We start from the raw sequence: 8503 nt of genomic DNA on the forward strand, positions 1-8503 counted from the left end.
AATGCGTTTCAGTCTGTAAACATTTTCACATCTTTGTTTAACTTTTAAATTTGTCACTGATTATGTATATGTATTTTTATGTCTGTTTATTTGCTTTACTTTTTGTACCCCCTGACTGCAGTTGTAATTCCTATTAAAAAAAAAAAAAAAAAAGACCCTCCAACCTTTAGGTTGCACCGAAGCGAGACAACCCTCGCTGCAGACTGTAACGCGGTGACGTCACGTACCCATGTCAGGTATGTTTACTGCGCATGGCATATGGTATGTCTATAACACGCACGCGCATTAACGTGGTGACAGCGCATGCGTATGTAATTTGCATTGTGATGACGTTAGGTGTTTTCGCGTTGTGCGTGACGTAATACGTCATTAAAACGCATGCGCATACTTAACAGAATGCTCTAATAAAATGTAAGAGTATTAAAGAACGCTGAGGTGGGAAAAACAACAGTAAAATATAATACAGCAAACAGCACATATCCATGATTTCAACCATGTTTCATCTGAGGTAAAATTATACGGAATTACAGAGTTTATTCTGTAATATCTGTGTATATTTTTATTTACAATATATTAACATTCTGTTGCACTTTACGTCACTGTGTATATTGTATTATTACACTTTAAGGGCACCTTATATATTTATCATTGGGATAGTCAACATTACAACAGATAAAGAACAGTCGTCAACTCTAGTGGTGCAAATGGTAAAACGTGTTTTCACAATTTGATGCGATTAGTTTTGAATCCATCCACATTCCCAGAAATCTAATTACTGACACCTGATCCAATTGTTGTCCATATATTTTAATATTCATAATTGGATTGATTTTCCTTTTAGTAAAACAGATCACATGAGTTTTTGCTACAGAGTAACATAAACCCCATTCATTAGCCCAATTCTCTACTTTTTTAACGCATTCTGCATACACTTCTCCACATGCCCCACATTGAGCCCTCTTTTCCATAGCACACTGTCATCTGCGTACAAGGACCTTCCCATCCCCATTTCTTTCTGTGTAAAATGCCATTAATCACTAGATTAAACAGAATAGGACTGCTAAAACTTCCTTTAGGTGTTCCATTCTCTACTGGATATATCTGAGAAAATGCAGAACCAACTCTAACTTGTATAGTTCTTTTAAACAAGAAATTATTGATCCAATTATAAATTCTTCCTTTTATTTCCATTCTTTCTAATTTTATTAAAAGTCCCTCTTTCCACATCATGTTGTATGCTTTTTCAACATAGAAAAATACTCCTACTAACACTTTACATGTGCCTTTCTTATTTTAGCTTCCAAACAGAGCACAGAGTCCATTGTGTTTCGCCCTTTCCAGAAACCACTTTGGTATGGGGAGAAAAGGTTTTTCTTCTCAGTGATATGCACCAATCTGCTCATTACCATACGTTCCATCAGTTTGCAAAGATTCAATGTTAATGCTATGGGCCTCCAATAATTTCTCTTAGATGTCCGTATTACTCTCCTCACTATCGCCTGTGATATTTTATAATTAATAAAATCGTTATACTTAAATGATCTTCTTACTTCCTTAAGTGCTTTATTCCTTTTACTTATTGCCTCACTCCTCATGGCTTTCCTCCTGTTACTGGCCTTCTTCTTACCTATTACTTCTTTAGTTGTACTCTGAAGAATTTCACATAACTCATAATTAAAAACCTCTATATGTTCCATAGTCTTACTAAATTCAGACATTCTGTTATGACATAACTCCTTAAATGTGTCCCAGTTGGCTGATTTAAATTTCCACCTGGGCATTCTTTCCACTTCAATTTACGCTTTATCTAAACCGATTGTACTGTTGATAGGGAAATGATCACTACCAACTATACTTTGATTTAACACTTTCCAATCACATTTTCCAGCTACCCTTATGAAAAAGAAGTTTATTCAAATGTGCTATTAGTATACTTCTTTTAAACTAAAAATAGGAAAGTATGCTTTTAGTTTACTTTTTATGTACTTCTCAGAAATGGGCTTTACTTACTCCTCAGAAATATACTTAAAATGACATTTAAGTATACTTGACTTATACTTACAAAAAGTCTAAATATATTTGAGCTATACTTGTGCTCCTAGAATCCATGTTTTCATTGTTATATGGTAGAGGGTGCTAGTACTGTTACAGGTTGACAGAGACGTGAGGCGAGCAGATCCATGTGCAAGGCTTTATTGAATGACATGGTCAAAACAGGTAAGAATCAAACAATGGCAAACAGAGACATAGAAGGTGAGACTGAAGAGTAATCCATAACAGATGGAGTCGAACGACAGCAAACATTATCCAGAAGGCGAGGCAAATGCGTAATCCAACAACAGGCAATAATACAGGCAAGAGGTAAACAGAGTCCGATTGGCAAGACAAGAGGATATCCAGAATACACTGGCAAGGATCAAAACACAAGTAAACAAGCAAGGCATTGACTAGAAAATGAAAACTAGACAGGCTCCATATTGTAGCTATCACTAGGAGAGAGATAACTTCTAGACAATACTACAAGTACACATCTTCTGTACAGAATTTCCAAAAAAACACAAGTGAAGAAAAAAAAAAAAACAACAACAGATACTAACACATGTAACACGATCATCTGACATGAAATGGCATCGAAACTGTAACGTTATGGAATAAAATGTTGACCCATGAAGAGGTAATAATTAGTCAAGCTTTGGGGTGTTGATCGACTCCATCTATGTTTTGACTATCATTCTGAATCCAATTCATATTCTGTGTGCGAAGCAGTGACCCAGACATTTGCAAGCCTTTCATTTAGGTCTCACTCCAAACTGAGCAGCCGTCACATTCAGCATTTTCAGCATACCAGCACCATTATACGACATGGAGGTTGGAGGTATGTGTTACAGTGCTTACTTTCAGTTTTATAAATAAAAGTTTATTAACTTTTAATTGCTGTTGATGCGGTGTAGCCTATTTGTTACTGAGCATGTCGTAAAGCATCTGGCATATAAACGTTACTGAGGTGATGTTAAGCAGCTGTGATAACGTTAAATCTGAAGTGCGGTACAACTGTGTTTAGAGCGCTTTATGCTTTCAACAGGAGCTGGCAGAGTAATTGTCAAGAAAAGAAGACACCATTAACGTTAAATTAAACAACGTTATGACTTTTTTATTTAAAAGAGAATATACGACTAGGTAAAGATCTGACATCTTCAAGGATGAAGATCTGGATTTCTTCAAGGATAACACACATTTCTGCCAAACGAGGTAGGTTTAGACATTTAATTGGCTTGTTTATGTTAAACACACACACACACACACACACGATAAGTTAGTTCTGTAACGTTACTGGCACGCTGTCTGTGAACGCACACATGTGACAGTCTTAAATAAGTTAAAAAGTTTTGACCGATGTAAAGAGTTGGGATGTGTCAGATGTCGTCGATGTGAGTCATGTTTTAAAGGGACAGCAGTTAATGACATTCATGGTGTTTCTTTTCGTTTTCTTTTCTAATGACAGATCGTAATTGCTTCTGTACTGTGCATCCCATGCAGCCCCTGCATTCTTATCATGGGTTTGTATTCTGTTTTATTTATTAACAGTTTTTTTGGAAAGCAAAATTCAAATAGAAATGTAATATGCAAAATGATGGTACAATATGTAAAACGGCAATTTATTTCTGTATTTAAATTTACATTTTACCATACATATGTGCAATATTTAGTGCAAAATGAAAATGAAAAATCTATTATATAGTTTACATTTGCCATTTCCTGCACTAGTTTTAATATGCAAAATAAAAACATATTTTAACGCATTATAAGTTGCAAAATTAAAATAAAAATTTATTACACAAATTGATTAGATATGTTTAATATGTCCAAGCAAAAACTGTAGTAAAATTATCATTTAAATGCTGTTTTTACTAAATGCATTTTGACTTGGGGGTAGGACACTTGAGATTGCTTTTTCATTATAATACCATGTGACAATTGAAGCAAAATGCAGTGAGAATTTCAGGATGCATTCTGAGCCAAAGGTGCAGCAAAAAGGTAGCAAAATGGTGGTTTAAATTTCTATTATTCTTAAGTGCATTGACACTTACATATAAGATGTTTCAATTCCCTTTTCATTTATTACCTCGCAATGAATATAAAGTCAATGTGGATTTGAAATGCATTTGAAAAAGCAACATGCCCCTGACCTGTCAATCGTTAGGCTACATCAAGGCAGGACTCTGCAACAGGACGCACAATAGGTCAATATTCACTGTCAACCAAATTGTTTCCACATTGACTTAAACTAAATTCATCATGGCGTATTAAATGTAAATGCTATTGAAACATCTTATATGTAAGAGTCAATACATTCAACAAAATAAAAGACATTAAAATCACCATTTTGCTGCACCTATGGCTCAGAATGCATTGTGAAATTCTCACTGCATTTTGCTACAGTTATCACATGGTATTATGATGAAAATGCAATCCCAAGTGTCCTACCCCTAAGTCTAAATGCATTTAGGAAAAACAGCAATTAATAATAATTTTGCTACAGTTTTTGCTTGGACATGTCAAACATATCTAATAAATTTGGGTAATACATTTTTATTTTAATTTTGCAACTTATAAAGTGTTAAAATGTTTTTAAATTGCATATTAAAGCTAGTGTATAAAATGGCAAATGTAAATTATATAACTGCATTTTCATTTTGCACAAAATTTTGGACATGTATGGTAAAATGTAAATTAAAATACATAACTAGATTGCCATTTTACGTATTGCATTGCCATTTTGCATATTTTAAATTTAATTTTGCTACCCATATGCTCCCATATTTATTTACCATTAGGGATGTTCAACAGAGAGCTCTCGGATTTCATCAGAAATATCTGTGTTCTGAAGATGAACAAAGGTCTTATGGGTTTGGAACGACATGAGGGTGAGTGATTAATGACAATTTACATTTTTGGGTGAACTATCTCTTTAAGTATATGATAAAACATTGTTAACAAGATCAAGTGACTGATGCAATTGGAGACCACTGGAAATGCAAGTTTAGCATTTTATAAGCAATGTTTGAACTGAAACTTGATAATTCAATCTCAACCTGTTCTGCACGTTACTCTGTACTTCACTTTCATTCATTTCATTTCTTGTCATTTACAGTCTTCCTGTGAAGAAATCCTGAACGAGGGTCAAAGGTTCAGATGAAGGGAACCTACGCTTCCAAGACTCATGTATGAACAACTTCTTGATTCCGTGTACAATGGGACTTTTTTTTTCAAATCTCAACATAGAACTTGGACTGAATATGCAGCAAAAGAAAAAAAAAATTACCTCAAACTGGCACATGGCAAGAGATACTAAAAGCACACAAACACTTGGAGCCCTGCGCTTAATTTAGATTGTATAGTTCTCTTAGTTTAACATGGAAATGTCAGGCATAAGTGCATGAATCTTTGTTCTTTATTTTCAAATGCTGTACAAGAAAGTTTTTTTTTTTTTTTTTTTCAGTACCATGTCAATTGTAGATGCAGATAATTTTGCATAATTAGAGGTTAGTAATCTAACTTAAAGTGTTAGTTCACCTATAATATTATATGAAAATCTAATTCCAATCCTGTTAGACTTTTGTTAATTTTTGGAACACTAATGAAGATCCTTTTTAATGAAATCTGACAGCTATACCGTATTGGACCTTGAAATGGTAGTTGCAAAGGCTGTCAATGGAGGGACAGAAAGCACAGAGATTTCATTAAAAATACTCTTCATTTGTGTTTCAAAGATGAATGAAATTTGTATGGATTTGGAACAGTATGAGGGAGAGTAACTTATGACAGAATTCACATTTTTGGGTGAACTGTGCTTTTAAATAATGTTGTGTTTTATAGAAAGATGGTGTCATTTCACTTGACTATTGACTATAAGTCTGTAGCACTTGTTTTGAATGACAGCCCTGTCTTTGTATAATTTTTTTTTCCCAAGTATTTGAAAATGTTTATCTTTGTGACCACTATTTGGTTCAACACCAATATTTTACAAGTACCTCTTCATGATTTCTTTTTTCTGCCTTTTGCTGTTTAAAACTAAAAAGTGTTCTACAATACAAGCATTTTCAATGGTGCTTTACACATTGTTAAATTAATTGATGTCATAATATTTTTGTCTTCACCTGTTTAAGGCAAATAAAAGCTACTGAATGCACTTTTAAGAATGTTTAAATGAGGTAAAAATAAACCATGTTCAATTTATATATATTGTGCTGGATATATTTGCTACAAAAGATAGGCATATGCTATAATTTTTTTTTTTTTTTTTTTCGAAATCTCTGCATAACGAATTTTCCGTTTATGGTACGAAAGAAAATGTTAATCTACAGAATTTTCCGTTTTAATGTTGAAGGATGTGTCCATAAATTTAACAGAAAATGCCCTGGTAATTTTCTGCCAGTACAATATCCGTTTTTTTACGAAATCTTTTTTTACATTGTGCTATCATACTACTCTTACTATTTCTGCAGTATCCAGTATGTATGCTGTGCATAGTGTGCAAATTTTCTGTATGCATAAAATACCCAGATGACCTACTATATTTACCAGAATCTGCTAAATATAAGTATAAAGTACTAAATATAAGTATAAAGTACACTGAAATCGGTACAGAAGCTGTGTTAGGAATGGCATACTACCATACAACTCCTACTATTTTGCGGTATGCTGCGTGTATACTGTGAATTGTAAATGCATGTTCTGTATGCATAGAATGCCCAGATTACCTGCTAAATTTGCTGAAATTTGATGTATGCATCTGAAGACACTGTATGGGATACTGTTTCCCAGAATGCAATGTGCTCCATATAATGTTTCATCTTCAAACGCGTGAGTGAACTGGAGGCGGGGAATAGTAATTATAAATGTAACACTTTTATACATACGTTACTGTAAACTACAAACTATCGCTGTGTATCTACAAACAATATCGTAAATAGGACATAAATTGTACTTTAATCGCTACACCATGTTTCCGATCAAGTCAGATGACGTCACCTTTATCTCTATAGTGCTTTATACAGTACAGATTATTTCAAATATATTAAATAATAAAAATATTGAATTAAAATAAAAACATAATTTGCTGGCAGAGACTATTTACATTAACTCCACCCACTGATGCCTGGCTGCGATAAACAGCACTGCAACAGTTGTCCATCCATCTGTAATATCAGTAGCGCAGTGGGTAAAAGACATCTAATGATTGATTTTGACACAAGTGACCCGAGTTCGAGGCAGCCCTTTACCAAACTTATTCTACTCCTTTTCCCACCACATATCAGATCAGAAAGGCATTTATTTTCAATGAAAATAAAGGAAATATTTGAAAATAGAAATAAAACGTCTCATTAATAATACAGTGCTATTAGGTGGTTAGCAGTATACAGTATGTGTAGGGAGGTTTTTGTCCCAATAAAGTTGCTTTCATTTAATAATATTATATTAAGTATGATAATTTAAACACACTATGTTATTGCATACTGTTTTATAATGTGCTACAGTACTGAAATATAAATATCTACCACCTAAGTACGATTTAAACAATTATTATTAGTTCTGTTCAGTATGTAAAGTCCATTAATTATGAAATGAGTTCATTTGGGCAATATTGCATTGTTTACTAGTATGAATCCTTAATTAACAAGCCTTTGCAAAAATAAGAGTTAGTACATTTATTTGTGAGGTAACAACCTCAGCAGCTGTGCTGAATTAATGTTTTGTCATGTGACAACACTTTAGCATACTACTCTGAAAAATATGTTGCTTATTGTATACTGTTTCACACGTAATACTTTCAAAAATAGTAGGCAGTATACACTGTGAACTGGGCAGTAAGCAGTAAGCAAGTATGCCATTTTCTTTTTTCAGCTTTTTGTTCAAAATGTTATTTCTTTATTTTTTATGAAATTATGAAGTGTTTAAAATAAGAATGCATGAAGCTAATAAAATGTTTTTGTTTACAAGCAGATATCCTTTTCTTTCTTTTGATGTTTTGTATGTTCAGATATTCACATAACAAATATATATACACATTAGAACCTAAATAGGGACATAGTTGTACTGTATACATAAAGTATGATGTAAAGTTCACTTAAAGAAAACTTAGGAGTATACTTGCAGTATATAACTACTAAACTAGTAGTTTACTGAGACTATACTTTAAAGTGAACAAAGTATTTAATTAGTAAACTATCAGTATACCTATAAGTTCAAAGGGTTACGGCTGACACAGAAGTGCGTACCCAGTTTATTTGGCCACATATGGATGGAATATGCAGGTAATTAGTATGAAAATTAGCTCAAGTCATTAATCACCCCTCCCTCTCCTACCCTGCCTGCTTGAGCGAAGTGGGTTTAAGCTCACGAGGCGACAGTCCCCTTGTCCAAATACCCACACTTGCGGTCTTGGCCACTTGAGAGCACATGCGTGTGACAGGAAGAAATAGTGCAAGACTGCCCCAGGTCT

The sequence above is a fragment of the Cyprinus carpio genome, chromosome A5, assembly GCF_018340385.1.
Source record: "Cyprinus carpio isolate SPL01 chromosome A5, ASM1834038v1, whole genome shotgun sequence".
Lineage (NCBI taxonomy): Eukaryota > Metazoa > Chordata > Actinopteri > Cypriniformes > Cyprinidae > Cyprinus > Cyprinus carpio.